Source organism: Jaculus jaculus, chromosome 9 (genome assembly GCF_020740685.1).
Source record: "Jaculus jaculus isolate mJacJac1 chromosome 9, mJacJac1.mat.Y.cur, whole genome shotgun sequence".
NCBI lineage: Eukaryota > Metazoa > Chordata > Mammalia > Rodentia > Dipodidae > Jaculus > Jaculus jaculus.
Genome location: NC_059110.1, coordinates 89,456,682 through 89,471,061, shown reverse-complemented (window position 1 = coordinate 89,471,061; position 14,380 = coordinate 89,456,682).

Below are 14,380 nucleotides of genomic sequence, written 5' to 3'. Positions count from 1 at the left end.
TCTCCCCTGGACACAGCTGCCGAGCAAGCTGTCTGAGCTAGGAATTCAAGTGGGAGACTCCTTAAGCTTAGTTGCATTTGTTTTACAGATATAAGAACAGATAAAGTTCCTGGTCCAAGGTCACATAGCAGGAACCTGGCAGAGATTCAGGCCAGTGCTCTTCTCGCCCAACTACAAGCTCCAGGAAGACACCATGCGATTGGACATACCTATCAGAAAGTGCTTGATCGAACATAATGCTGTACACAGAGCCCATCACTCTATCTGAATTTGTCTGTGGTGCTTATAAGATGCATTTAAAAAAAAAAATTTTTCGGGCCTGGAGGGATGGCTTAGTGGTTAAGGGGCTTACCTGCAAAGCCTAATGACCCAGGTTCAATTCCCCAGTACCCACATAATGCTAGATGCACAAGGTGGCTAGAGCCCCTGACGCACCCATTGTCTGTCTCTCTTTACTTGCAAATAAATAAAATAATTTAAAAAGCAACAAGAAAGAAATGAGGGTAAATATTTACATTTTTTCCTTTATTTACATGTAGAGAGAGAGAGAACCGAACTCCAAATGCATGCACCACTTTGTGCATCTGACTACAGGGGAACTGGTGAATCAAAATGGGCTACTAGGCTTTGCAAGCAAGTGCCTTTAACCACTAAGCCATCTCCCCTGATCACATTTTATATTGTTTATAATCTTTTCTTTATTTGAAAGCTTGTTTGGAGGTTCTAGCAGGGGAGCGCAGCTACTCATATACCCTTGACCAAAGACCAGTCCTCCTCTATTCCGAGAATGGAAAAGGTCGTCCTCTTTGACAGAGCATGCAGCTTCTGGCAGGAGGCATATGGAGCGGTGAGGAAGGAAGGGGACACCCGCCTAGCCAGCCAGATCAGTCGAATCAACCCTGGCGGTCAATGGAGTGACAGATGTCACAGCCAGATCGCCCTCACATCCTTTTTTATTTATTTGAGAGGGAGTATGGGTACAACAGGGCTTCTTGCCCCTGCAAATGAATTCCAGATGCATGTGTCACTTTGTGCATCTGAATTTATGTGGGCACAGGAGAGTCGAACCCAAGCAGATAGACTTTACAAGCAAGAGCCTTTAACCACTGAGTCAGTAAGATAAATCTTAAAATATTAGGGTTTTTTTCTTAATTTTTTGTTTTGTTTTGTTTTGTTTCTGTTTTTGTTTGTTTGTTTTTCAGGTAGGTAAAAGGCATGACCAACACCAGAAACCAGATCAGTAAAGCTAGTTAAGGTTTATTGGCACAGCTCTCCAGTGAGGTTCACTAGTCCCAAGATGTGAGGCCAGAGAAGTCGCATTTGGGACCTAAGGCGCAGGTCTCTTAAAGGGGCAGGTGAGGGGAGATGACATGCTAGCTAGGAACCAGGTACAGGCTGAGGAAAGTAACTATTTCAAGGATGGGAGAAAGCAGAGGTCTCCTTATAAGGTTCCAACTAGGGAAGGGGACCAGCCATTGGCTGGCAGAGGAGTCCCAATCATGCTCAGGAATGTGGGTGATGGGGTTATTGGAAGACACAGCCATCATGTTAGGTCCTTTGTTCTGAGCATGGTCCCGCCTAACAGGAGGGTCTCAGTCTAGCCCAGGCTGACCTGAAATTCAATACGTAGTCTCAGGGTGACCTTGAACTCATGGAAATCCTCCTACCTCTGCCTCCCGAGTGCTGGGATTAAAGGTGTGTGCCGCCATGCCGGGCCAATTTTTTTTTCAATTTATTAAAAACATTCATTTATTTATTTGAGTGAGTAAGACAGAATGGGCACAGCAGGGCCTCCAGCCACTCCAAACGAACTCTAGATCCATGTACTCTCTTGTTCGTCTGACTTTACGTAAGTACTGGGAAAATGAACTTGGGGTCCTTTTGGCTTTGCAGGCAAGCAGCTTAACCGCTGAGCCATCTCTCCTGCGCCAAATAAATAAATAAATAAAACTTGAAAAAAAAGAATTTTATTTTTAAAAATTTTAATATTTTTATTTATTTATTTGCAAGTAGAGAGAGAGAGAGAGAAAATGCAGGCACCAAGGCCTCTAGTTCTGCAAATGAACTCCAGATGCATGTGCCACTGTGCATCTGGCTTTATGCGGGCACTAGGGAATCAAACCCAAGTTGTTAGACTTTGCAGGCAAGCTCCTTAACCACTTAGCCATCTCTCCAGCCCCAAATAGCAGTATTTTTAAAGTGACATATATGGAGCCAGATATGGTGGCTCATGCCTTTAGTCCCAGCACTCATGAAGCAGAGGTAAGATGGCCATGATTTTGAGGCCACCCTGAGACTACAGAGTGAATTTCAGGTCAGCCTGAGTTAGAGGGAGATCCTACCTTGAAAAAACAAATAATAATAACTGTATATATATATAAAGATTCCCATAGCCCACATAAAGCTTGACACTATAATAGGTGTCTATAATCCCAGCAAAATGAAAGTGGAAACGAGAGAATCCCTCAGAAGCTCTTGGCACAGCTAGCCTGGCAAACACAGCAGTAAACAGCAAGAGCTCCTGCTTCACACAAGGTCAAAGGAGAAGACCAACCCTTGAAGTTGTCCTCTACCACCGCACTCATACCATAGCACGTGTGTGCCTGCACACACGCAAAATAGACAAGATAACACGTGATAACTCTATAAAAATTTTAACGGAGGCTGGTGAGATGGCTTAGCGGTTAAGGTGTTTTCCTGCAAAGCCAAAGGATCCTGGTTCGATTCTCCAGGACCTATGTAAGCCAGATGCACAAGGAGGCACGTGCATCTGGAGTTTGTTTACAGCAGCTAGATGCCCTGGTGCGGCCATTCTCTCTCTCTCTCTCTCTCTCTCTCTTTCTCTCTCTCTCTCTCTAATAAATAAATATATGTATATTTTTTTAAAAAAGTGATTTAGGGAGGCTGGAAAAATGGCTTGGCAATTAAGGCGCCTGCCTGCAAAATCTAAGGACCCAGGTTCAATTCTCCAGGTCCCATGTAAGCCAGATGCACATAGTGGCACATGCATCTGGAGTTCGTTTGCAGTGGCTGGAGGCCCTGGCTCACCCATTCTCACTCTCTCTCCCTCTCACCCCTCTCTCTAATAAATAAATAAATAAATCTTTAAAAAATTTTTGAAAAATCTGAAAGTAGTTCTTGTTGGTGCCTTCATTTAAGAAGCACTAAGATAAAAGGGAGATGTTTTCTGACAAAAAAAAAAAATTCATTTAGTACAGGTTCTTGCTGAAGTAATTATAAAATGAGTACTGTTTGTAAAAAGTAACATCAAATAAGATAGAGATAATGTATCATGTTTTCAGTTAGAATTTGTGAGTAGACAGATTAAAGTTCTATTTTACATACAAGTTTTATAAAATAAATAACTTTTATATCTAAAAATAAAATTTTGAAAAACTGATTTGGGACTAGAATGAGACCTTACCACAATTTTCTTTTTAATTTTAATGGACTCAAATGTGTATACTATCAAACTCCCTGTCTTCTAGAAGCAATATGGTCTCCTGTAGCAGTTGGGATCTACTAAACAATGTCCTGGCTTTGAATCTAGATTCAGTCACCTAATAGCTGTGTGATCCTGAGTTTTGGAATTTTTCTTGTTGTTGTTTTACTTCTCTGAGTATATTCCTTCTGTGACATGATAATGAAAGTAACCTACTTACCTCCTAGGTGGTTGTGAGAAATAATGAAGATCCTAGCATTTCAAGTATTTGTGACAGTGCCAGTATGTGATGAACTGAGTTTAGATACCATTATGATGATAAAATCTGAAAAAAAAAATGGTTTACAGGTTTTAAGGCAATGCATTGATTGGTGCATCAGTCCTACAGTATTTCACCATATTAGTTGTCTAATGTCCCAAAGGAGCACAGGGAAGGGAGAAGCCTGTGGTGGTTTCAGTGTAGACTGTCCCCCATAGCCTCATGTATTTGTGATGAAGCCTGTTGTAGTCCGTTCCCTGTTACGGGGATAAACATCCAAACCAGACACAGTTTATCGGAAGAAGGGGTTTATTTAAAGCTTGCAGATCCAGATAGAAGTTCCATCAATGAAGAAAGGAGCTTCTTAAATGTATCTAAGCAGAGAGAAAAACCAAACAGCCAGAAAAAACCAAAAGCAGGAAACCTAGACCTGTAGCAAGCAGAACCCCACCAGAGCTCAGACTTGTCTGCATACCTTCAGGCTGAAACTCCAATGGGTACCCAAGTGACGCCTTAGGTCTGAACTCCAGGATCAACTCCCAGTGACACTTCCTTCGGCCAGGTGGCTGGATAGCCTAGTTACAAGCTTTAATAAAACACCCAAGTCAGGCTGGAGAGATGACTTTGGGGTTAAGGTGCTTGCCTGCAAAGCCAAAGGACCCAGGTTCAATTCCCCAGTACCCACATAAGCCAGATGCTCAAGGGAGCTCATGCATCTGGAGTTCATTTGCAGTGGCTAGAGGCCCTGATATGCCCATTTTTTTTTCTATTTGCCTCCATCTATCTATCTTTCTTCCTTCCTTCCTTCCATCCTTTCTTTCTTTCTTTCTTTCTTTCTTTCTTTCTTTCTTTCTTTCTTTCTTTCTTTCTTTCTTTCTTTCTTTTTCATACCATGATCACAATCTCTCACTGCCCTCCCCTAAAAAAAAAAAAAAAAAAAAGGCTGGAGAGGTGGCTTAAGGTGCTTGCCTGTGAAGCCTAAGGACTGAGGTTCAATTCCCTAGTACCCACCTAAGCTAGATGCAACAAGGTGGCACATACATTTGGAGTTTGTTTACAGTGGCTGGAGGCCCTGGTATGCCCATTCTCATTCTCTCTCTCAACCTCTCTCTCTCTCTCTCTCTCTCTCTCAATCTCTCTCTCTTTCTCTCTCTCTCTCTCTCGTGCTATCTCTCTCTCTCTCACACACACACATGCACACACACACACACACACACACACACACACAAAAGAAAAGCTGATAAATATTTTTTAAACACCTGAGTCTATGGGAGACGTACGTTCAAACTACCACAAAGCCTCATACTGAATCCCCAGCTTGTGAAGCCTTTGGGAGGTCAAATCCTGCTAAAGGAGGTTTGTCACTCGGAGCAGGCCTTGGGGTGTCATAGCCCCACTTGCTCATTTTATTTATTTGAGAAAGAGACAGACAGAGAGAGAGAGAGAATGGGCACACTAGGGCCTCCAGCCACTGCAAATGAACTCCAGATGCATGTGCCATTTTGTGCATCTGGCTTATGTGGGTCCTGGAGAATTGAACTGGAATCCTTTGGTTTTGTAGGCAAATGCCTTAACCGCTAGGCCACCTCTCCAACCCTCAGATTGCTGTTTTTAGGTGGAGGTCTTTGGATTGTTTGGTTTTTTTGTTTTTATTATTGACAACTTCTGTAATTATAGACAACAAACCATGAGAATTCCCTCCTGTCCCTCACTTTCCCCTTCACAAATACACTCTCCACCATATCCCCTCCCCCTCTCAATCAGTCTATCTTTTACTTTGATATAATCATCTTTTCCTTCTATCATTAGGGTCTTGTGGTGATAGTGCCAAGCACTATGAGGTCATGAGTATCCAGGCCATTTTGTGTCTGGAAGAGTTCATTGTAAGGAGTCCTGCTGTTCCTTTGGCTCTTAAATTCTTCCTGCCACCTCTTCCACAATGGACCCTGAGCCTTGGAAAATGTGATAGAGATGTTAAATTGTTTTTTTGTTGTTGTTTTTTTTGAGGTAGGATCTTGCTCTAGCCCAGTCTGACCTGGAATTCACTTTGTAGTCTCAGGATGGCCTCAAACTCACAGTAATCCTTCTACCTCAGCCTCCTGAGTGCTGAGATTAACGGTGTGCACCACCAAGCCCAGCTCAGCTCACTCTTGCTGCTTCCCCCCAGCTGATGTGACAAGGTGCAATGCCAGGCTATCTGTTCCTGGCATGAAAAATCCCACCATGATGAAACTTCCCCTTGAAATGCAAACTGTAAACAAAGACTTTCTTTCCATAAACTGCTGCTAGTAAAGTGTTTTGTCCCAGCAGTGAGATGGTAACTGCTACAAAACCTTTTCAAAGTAATTGTACAAGAAGGCAGGTGCATTCATAATCCCAGTACTCAGGAGGTTGAGGCAGGAGGATCATTTGGGGTATGCAGTGAGACCCTATCTTGAACAAGCAAACAAACAACAACAAAGCCCTGCTTCATGATATGCCGAAGAGGGAGCTAGGAAAGATGCACGCTTTGTTCACAGGGAAACAAGTCAGATTCAAGGGTGGCTGCAAAGACAGTGCACGCGAAGCTACAGGACTCTTTTTGCCTCTCTGCCTGTTTCCCCTCTGCCAAATGAAGAGTGCAACCTCTTCCTCACAGAGCTGATTGGAGGAATCCTATGAAATTAAATCCCAGTGTTCTTCCATTTATGATGGAATCACATCCAGATAAACTGTAAATTGAAAATAGTTTGCAGGGAAAAGCCAGGTGAGGGGAGCTTCCACTCACACCGGAGCTCTCCGCAAACTCAAGAAATGTGAAGGGAGAGCGGCAGTGAACAACGGAGGAGCAGATCACAAGGTAGAAGAACACGTGGACCAAAGAGAAAACTACAGCATCAGCAGCCTCCCCTCCCCCACTGCCAGTGCCCAGCTCCAGTGAACAGAGCAGCAGGTCCAGGGACCCGGCCACGCCTACTTGAACCAACAGTGGGACCCAAGCAGGAGCAGAGAGAATCTTCTCTTTTCAGATGGCAGTAACCTCGGGATGACTCAGAAGGTATCATAGTGCTGGAAAGAAGTGACTGGAGTACTGAATAACATCTCGATCACACCTTCCAAGGCTCAGGGTCTAATGCGGAAGAGGTGGCGGAAGGAATGTAAGAGCCAAAGGAAGGGTAGGACTCCACACAACGTGCTCCCTCCAGACATAAAATGGCCTGGATATCGATGACCTCACAGTGCCTGACACTACCTACACAAGACCATCATAAGAGGAGGAAAAGACCATGACATCAAAATAAAAGAGAGACTGGTTGAGATGGGGAGGAGATATGATGGAGAATAGAATTTCAAAGGGGAAAGTGGGGGGGGGGAGAGGAAGGGTATTACCATGGGATACTTTTTATAATCATGGAAAATGTTAATAAAAATTAAGAAAAAAAAAAAAGAAAATATGTTTGCAGCCGGGTATAGTGGTGCATACCTTTAATCCCAGCATTCAGGAAGCAGAGGTAGGAGGACCACCATGAGTTCAAAGCCAGCATGAGACTACAAGAGCAATTCCAGGTCAGCCTGGGCTAGAGCGAGACTCTACCTTGGGGAAAAAAAAAATCCAGACATGGCAGCCTAGGACAGCTCCCTGAAGATGACACCTGAGTGCATTTATATGCAAGCATGCATACACAAAGCCAAAAATTAAATAAACAAATATTTGTAAAAATTGGCTGGGCGAGGTGGCACACATCTTTAATCCCAGGAGGCAGAGGTAGGAGGATGGCTGTGCGTTTGAGGCCACCCTGAGAATACATCGTGAATTCCAGGTTAGCCACCCTACTTCAAAAAACATTTTTTTTTGTAAAAATTATAAGTTAAACCATAATAAGCAAGGGATTGCCTGCACTGTATATGAATAATTATAAAGATTTTTGTTAAAAAAAAAAAAAAGTAAGTGACACAGTCACACACCTTAAATCCCCAGCACTTGGGAGGCAGAAGTAGGAGGATTGCCATGAGTTTGAGGCCACCCTGAGACTATATAGTAAATTCCAGGTCAGCCTGGACTAGAATGAGACCTTACCTTGAAAACAACAACAACAACAACAACAAAGTCACACAACTATCAGATCCTTAGACAAAGGGTTTTCACAAAAGGACAAACTGTTTAAGGCACTGTTGGCTGAGAGCCACACTTTGTAGGTTACTTTGGGAGTTCTCTGCACCATTACAAGTTGATGACAAGATTAATTCTTCAGGGCTTCTGCAGGAGGTGAAATGAGAAGTCCTCATAGAGTTGTAGATGGGCCCTGGTTAAAGGCTCTCACATGTTTTGTTTTCAAAATATTTTTATTTATATATTTCAAGCAGAAAGAGAGAGAGAGAATGGGCACACCAGGACCTCTAGCCACTGCAAACAAACTCCAGATGCATGCACCAGTTTGTGCATCTGGTTTTACATGGATACTGAGGAATGGAACATGGGTCCTCAGGCTTTATAGACAGGTGCCTCAATTGCTGAGCCATCTCTCCAGCCCAGTTCTCACTTTTTTTTTTCTTTTTCTTTTTTCAAGGTAGGGTCTTGCTGTAGCCCAGGCTGACCTGGAATTCTCTATGTAGTCTCAGGGTAGGCTTGAACTCAAAGTGATCCTCCCACCCCTGCCTCCAGAGTGCTGGGATTAAAGGCAGGTGCCACCATGGCCGGCTTTGCTTTCACATTTTTAAATTTTTTATTTATTAGAGAGGTTGAGAGAGAGAGAGAGAGAAAGAGAGAGAATGGGTGCAATGGGTGTACCAGGGCCTCTAGCCACTGCAAATGAACTCCAAACGCATGTGCCACCATGTGCATCTGGCTTATGTGGGTTCTGGAAAATCGAACCTGGGTCCTTAGGCTTCACAGGTAAGTGCCTTAACCACTAAGCTATCTCCCCAGCCCAGCTTTCACATTTTTTAAGGGAGATGTCTGCTGAACCAGAAACTAGGGAAAAAAAATTATTTGGAAGGACATCAGAGATATTAGGAAAAATTACTTTGTAGATAAAACTTAAAAATAGAGCCAGATGCTGGGCGTGGTGGTGTACACCTTTAATCCCAGCACTTGGGAGGCAGAGGCAGGAGGATCGCTGTGAGTTCCAGGCCACCCTGAGATTACATAGTGAATTCCTGGTCAGCCTGGGCTAGAATGAAATCCTACCACCCCCCCCCCAAAAAAAAAAAACAAAGAAGAAGAAGAAAAAGAAAAATTGAGCCAGAGGTGCTGGAGCACGCCTTTCATCCCAGCACTTGGGAAGCAGAGGAGGTATGAGGTATGAGGATTGCAGTGAGTTCAAGGCCACCATAAGGCTTCCCGGTCAGCCTGGACTAGAGTGAACCCCTACCTCAAAAAATAAATAAATAAAGTTAAAGATCGGGTAGGAGGATCACCACAAGTTCAAGGCCACCCTGAGAGTATTCCAGGCTAGAGTGAGGTCCTACTTCAAAAAAACAAACAAAAAAAAAAAAATGTAGACTCAAGGAGCATAGAAAAAAAAAAAATAAAGAAGCCACAAGAATTAAAAAAGAAAAAAAAAAAAAAGAAAAGAAAGGAAATAAAGGAGGCAATACAAAGCACTCTTAGTGGGCAATAACTGGCCAGCACTTCACTAAGGTAGAGGAGATGGAGTTTAACACGCCAGTCTCCCTTGCCTTCAGTATGTTTCTTTTTATAGTCCCTCTCCATGTCCTTGTACTAAACTGACTCCTTGAGCCTTATGTCCTTTTTTATGATGTTAACAAATGTCCACCAGAGGTCACTCAGACTTTCTCTTAGAGACAGCCTACACAGCTCAGTAGTTAAGAGTCCCCTGGTTGGGTCTGAACATGAACCCTGCCAATCATCAGCTATACATCATCAGACAAATGATTTAAGTTTTCTGTGCCTCCAGTGCCAAATAGAAATAACAATAAGGGTAGCCAGACGTGGTGGCACACGCCTTTAATCCCAGAATTTAGGAAGCAGAGGTAGGAGGATTATTGTGAGGTCAAGGTCAAGGCCACTCTGAGACTACATAGTGAGTTCCAGGTCAGCCTGGGCTAGAGTGAGACCCTACCTCGAAAAACAAAAAACAACAAAAAAAGAATGAATGAATTAACAATATGGGGCTGAAGAGATGGTTTAGGGATTCCCCAGTACCCAGGTAAGCCAGATGTAAATGGTGGCACATGCATCTGGAGTTCCTTTGCAGTGGCTAGAGGACCTGGCATGTCCGCTCATTCTCTCTCTCTCTTCCTCTTTCTCTCATAAATAAATTTAGAAAAAGAAAGAAAGAAATAACAGGGCCGGAGAGATGGCTTAGAAGTTAAGGCACTTGCCTGTGAAGCCTAAGGATCCCGGTTCAATTCTCCAGGTCCCACGTAAGCCAGATGCACATGGTGGCACATGCATCTGGAGTTCATTTGCAGTGGCTAGAGGCCCTGACATGATGATTCTCATTCTCTTCTCTCTCTGTCTCTAATAACTAAATAAAAAATATAAAAAGAAAAAGAAATAACAATAGCATGTACCACATGAGATCATCATGATTAAATGGGTTAATGATGCCTGGTACATGATAAAGATTATTTAAATGCTGAATACAAACTAACTCAATTGTATTGGTTTTTCGAGGTAGGGTCTCACTTTAGCCCAGGCTGACCTGGAATTCACTCTGTAGTCTCAGGGTGGCCTCAAACTCAAAGCGAACCTCCTTCTTCTGCCTCTGGAGTGCTGGGATTAAAGGTGTATGCCACCACACCCTGTTACAAACTCAGTTTGGAAGGGAGTGACCTCTACTTCTCACTGTCCAGGCTAAAGCCCTGTGGGGACACACCCAACAGCAAAACATAAGGCAGGCAATGGTGGTGTTGGCAGTGAAATTTATTGTTAGGATAGTACAGATTTATCACAGCAACCTAAATAGATTGGGCTAAGCCAAAAGAACAGACTGGTAGAAGCACTGATGGAATTTTCCTCTCCTCTGCTAGGAGAGGCTCTACTTTCACAAGACAGGCTTCATGCCTCTACTGTGCGGGGAGCTTTGGGAAGTCAGAGCAAAGTGCTTTTGCCTGGAAATAAAGATAATGTATTATGTCTACCAAAGAGAAAACTTGCAACACAGCCCCCCTCCCTGAGTCCAGGAGGGGAGAGCAACCCAGGCCAGTGGGCAGGTCTGCTGGGTAAATGGCTGACAGAGGGTGGGGCAAAGGCTCCCTCTCTGATTGGTGAATTCCCCACAGTCCTGGGCAGGAGGCCAAATAAGGCTTGGGTTGGCATCAGTTTTGCTCTTTAGACTCATCTATCTTGTGTCTCTCAAATTAAACCCTAAGTGGCATCCATCATCTGCCTTGTCTTCACTTTTTTTTCCTCCCTCCTCTGTGCTGGAGACTAAGAACCAAAGCCCCCTACACGCTAGGCAAGTGCTCTACTTCTGATTTATATACCCAGCACCCCTCCCTTTTCTTTTGTTTTGTTTTCGAGGTAGGGTCTCACTCTAGCCCAGGCTGACCTGGAATTCACTATGTAGTCTCAGAATGGCCTCGAACTCACAGGGAACCTCCTACCTCTGCCTCCTGAGTGCTGGGATTAAAGGTGTGTGACACTACGCCTGGCTTTTACTTTTTTGAAACAGCGTTTCACCAAGTTGCCCAGGCAGCCTGAACAGGTTTTGAACTTGCCATCCTCCTGTCTCAGCCACCAAAGTAGCTAGGGTTACAGGCCTGTGCCACCAGGCTAGGCTCCTCTTCTTAATTTTTGTTTCCTTCAGGAAAACAAGCCTTCTTCCTTTTCCTCCCAAGCCTGTTCTGGTGGAGCAGAAAACTCTAATACCTTGATACCAGGTAACTATTCTATCTCACCTCCAAATCACTTGTTCTTGCTTCATTGTTTAAACACCCATGTCCTCTGCATAGTCACAAGGATCAGTCTCTGAAGGACAAAGATTCAGTTTGCTTGACTTAGCTTCAATATACATCATTCAAGTCAGACGGTGGCCATGGAAGTTGGTATCCGCAAAGGAGCGTGTAACAACTCACCTGTCAGAAAAAAAAAGGGGGTAGGAAAGATCACTGAGCACAATTAATTATAAAAAGGCGAACTTGTTCATAACTGTGTTGAAAGAAATTTTTTGTTGAGATTGCATCTAGTCTCCTTTTTATTTTTCTCAAGCTCTTTCACTGTTACCCTAACAGTGAATTTCACTGTCAGCAACTCCCCTGGAAAACAAATTCCTTCAATTAAGAGATAATTGATATTGAGGAGCTCAGTGGCTAAAGGCACTGGCTCACAAAACCTGCTGGTCCAGGTTCAATTTCCCAGAACCTACATAAAGACGCACATAGAATTAATTTGTAATGGCAAGAGACCCTAGCATGTACATGTGAACCCACAAGCAAATATTTTTCCAAATAAATCAATATTTATTTATGAGCGAGAGAGATAAAGTGGACACACCAGGGCCTCCAGCCACTGCAAACAAACTCCAGACGCATGTGCTACCATGTGCATCTGGCTTCCGTGGGTTCTGCAGAGTCAAATGTAGGCCCTTAGGCAAGCACCTTAACCACTAAGCCATCTCTCCAGCCCAAAAAAATATTTTTTTTGAGGTAGGGTCTCACTCTAGCTCAGGCTGACCTAGAATTTACTATGTAGTCTCAGGGTGCCCTCGAACCCATGGTGATCCTCCTACTTCTGCCTCCTGAGTGCTGGGATTAAAGGCGTGCACCACCATGCCCAGCTCTTCTCCAATATTTTTTTGCCAGCAGCACTGGGCAAGGAGCACACTGTCTCTGAAATTCATAAACCTTTTCTGTAAAATGGAACTATTTCATAGGGCTCTGCTGAGAATGAGCAAAAAGACTCTGGGAAAGCATGCATTGCATTGCTTAATGTGAGTATTGGCTCACATATCACTGCTAACAGCTGCATTTTAAATTTGGAATTCATTTGCTGACTTGCATTATCTTCCCAAGGACAAACTGATTAACCTGCCCACCAAACTATAAACTCTGAAAGGCAAAAAGTATTTAATATAATTTTTAATCACTTTAGAGACATTAATTGTTTTGCTGACATATATACACTAGCCAGCAACTCTCAAAATTTACAGGCTACAGGCTATTTCTGCAAAGCAAAAAATTTCATGGATATTTTTGGATTGATAATTCCTGTTTATACCTACAAAAAAAATCACCCAAATTAAAAATATGGGCCTGCAGGGATGGCTTAGAAGTTAAGGTGCTTGCCTGTAAAGCCAAAGGACCCAGATTCAACTCCCCAGGACCCAAGTAAGCCAGATGTATAAGAGGATACACACATCTGGAGTTCGTTTGCAGTGGCTTAAGGCCCTGGTGCACCCATTCTCTTTCTCTTTCTCTCTCTCCCTGCCTATTTCTGTTTCTCTTTTTTTCTCAAATAAATAAAAATAAAATATTTATTAAAAAATATGCCTAAACTTTTCCAGCCTGGAAATCATCAATACTTCCATCCAGATCACTTTCAACATTATCATTTACTATGCTTTTGGAGTTAAATCTTTAGTGTACATGTTGGCAGCATCCCTACTTGGGTTGGGTTTGCACCCAATTTCAGGACATTTTATAGCAAAACATTACATGTTCTTAAAGGGACATGAAACATATTCATATTATGGACCTCTGAATTTCCTCTCCTTCAATGTGGGTTACCACAATGAACATCATGACTTCCCCAACATTCCTGGAAAAAACCTTCTACTGGTGAGGAAAATAGCAGCTGAATACTACGATACCCTTCCCTGCTACAATTCCTGGGTGAAAGTACTGTATGACTTTGTGATGGATGACACCATAAGTCCCTACTCAAGGATCAAGAGGCCTCCAAAAGGACAGGAAGTTCTGGAATAAATATCATCAGAGCCAAAGGAACTCCTCTCCTGGGCTTTATAAAAAAATAAAATAAAATAAAATAAAAAGCCTAAACTGAGAGCCGAGCATGGTGGCACATGCCTTTAATCCCAGCAGTTGGGAGGCAGAGGTAGGAGGATCGTAATAAATTCAAGGCCACCCTGAGAATACAGAGTGAATTACAGGTCAGTCTGGGCTAGAGTGAGACCCTACCTCAAAAAAGAAAAAAAAAAATGCCTAAACAATAATGAAAAGAAGATTGTGTGTGTGTGTGTGTGTGTGTGTAAAGGAAGTTGAGGGGCTGGAGAGATGGCTTAGTGGTGTTAAGGCGCACGCCTGTGAAGCCTAAGGACCCAGGTTCATTTCTCCAGGTCCCATGTAAGCCAGATGCACAAGGTGGTGCATGTCTCTGGTGTTCGTTTGCAGTGGCTAGAGGCCCTGGCCTGCCCATTCTCTCTCCTCTTTGTCTCTCTCCCTCTTGCTCTGTCTCAAATAAATAGAAATTAAAATCGCTTTTTTTAAAAAAAAGGAAGTTGAGGGCTGGAGGGATGCCTTAGAGGTTAAGCCACTTGCTCATGAAGCCTAAGGACCCAGATTCTAGTCCCCAGAACCCACGTCCAGATGTACAAGGTGATACATGCATCTGGGCTGGCTAGAGGCCCTGGCATGCCCCTTCCCTCTCTCTCTCTCTCTCTCTCAATAAGTAAATAAATGTATTTTTATCTTTATTTTTTAGAGAAAGAGAGAGAGTTGGTGTGCCAGGGCCTCAGCCACTGCAATTGAACTCCAGATGCTTATACTACCTAATG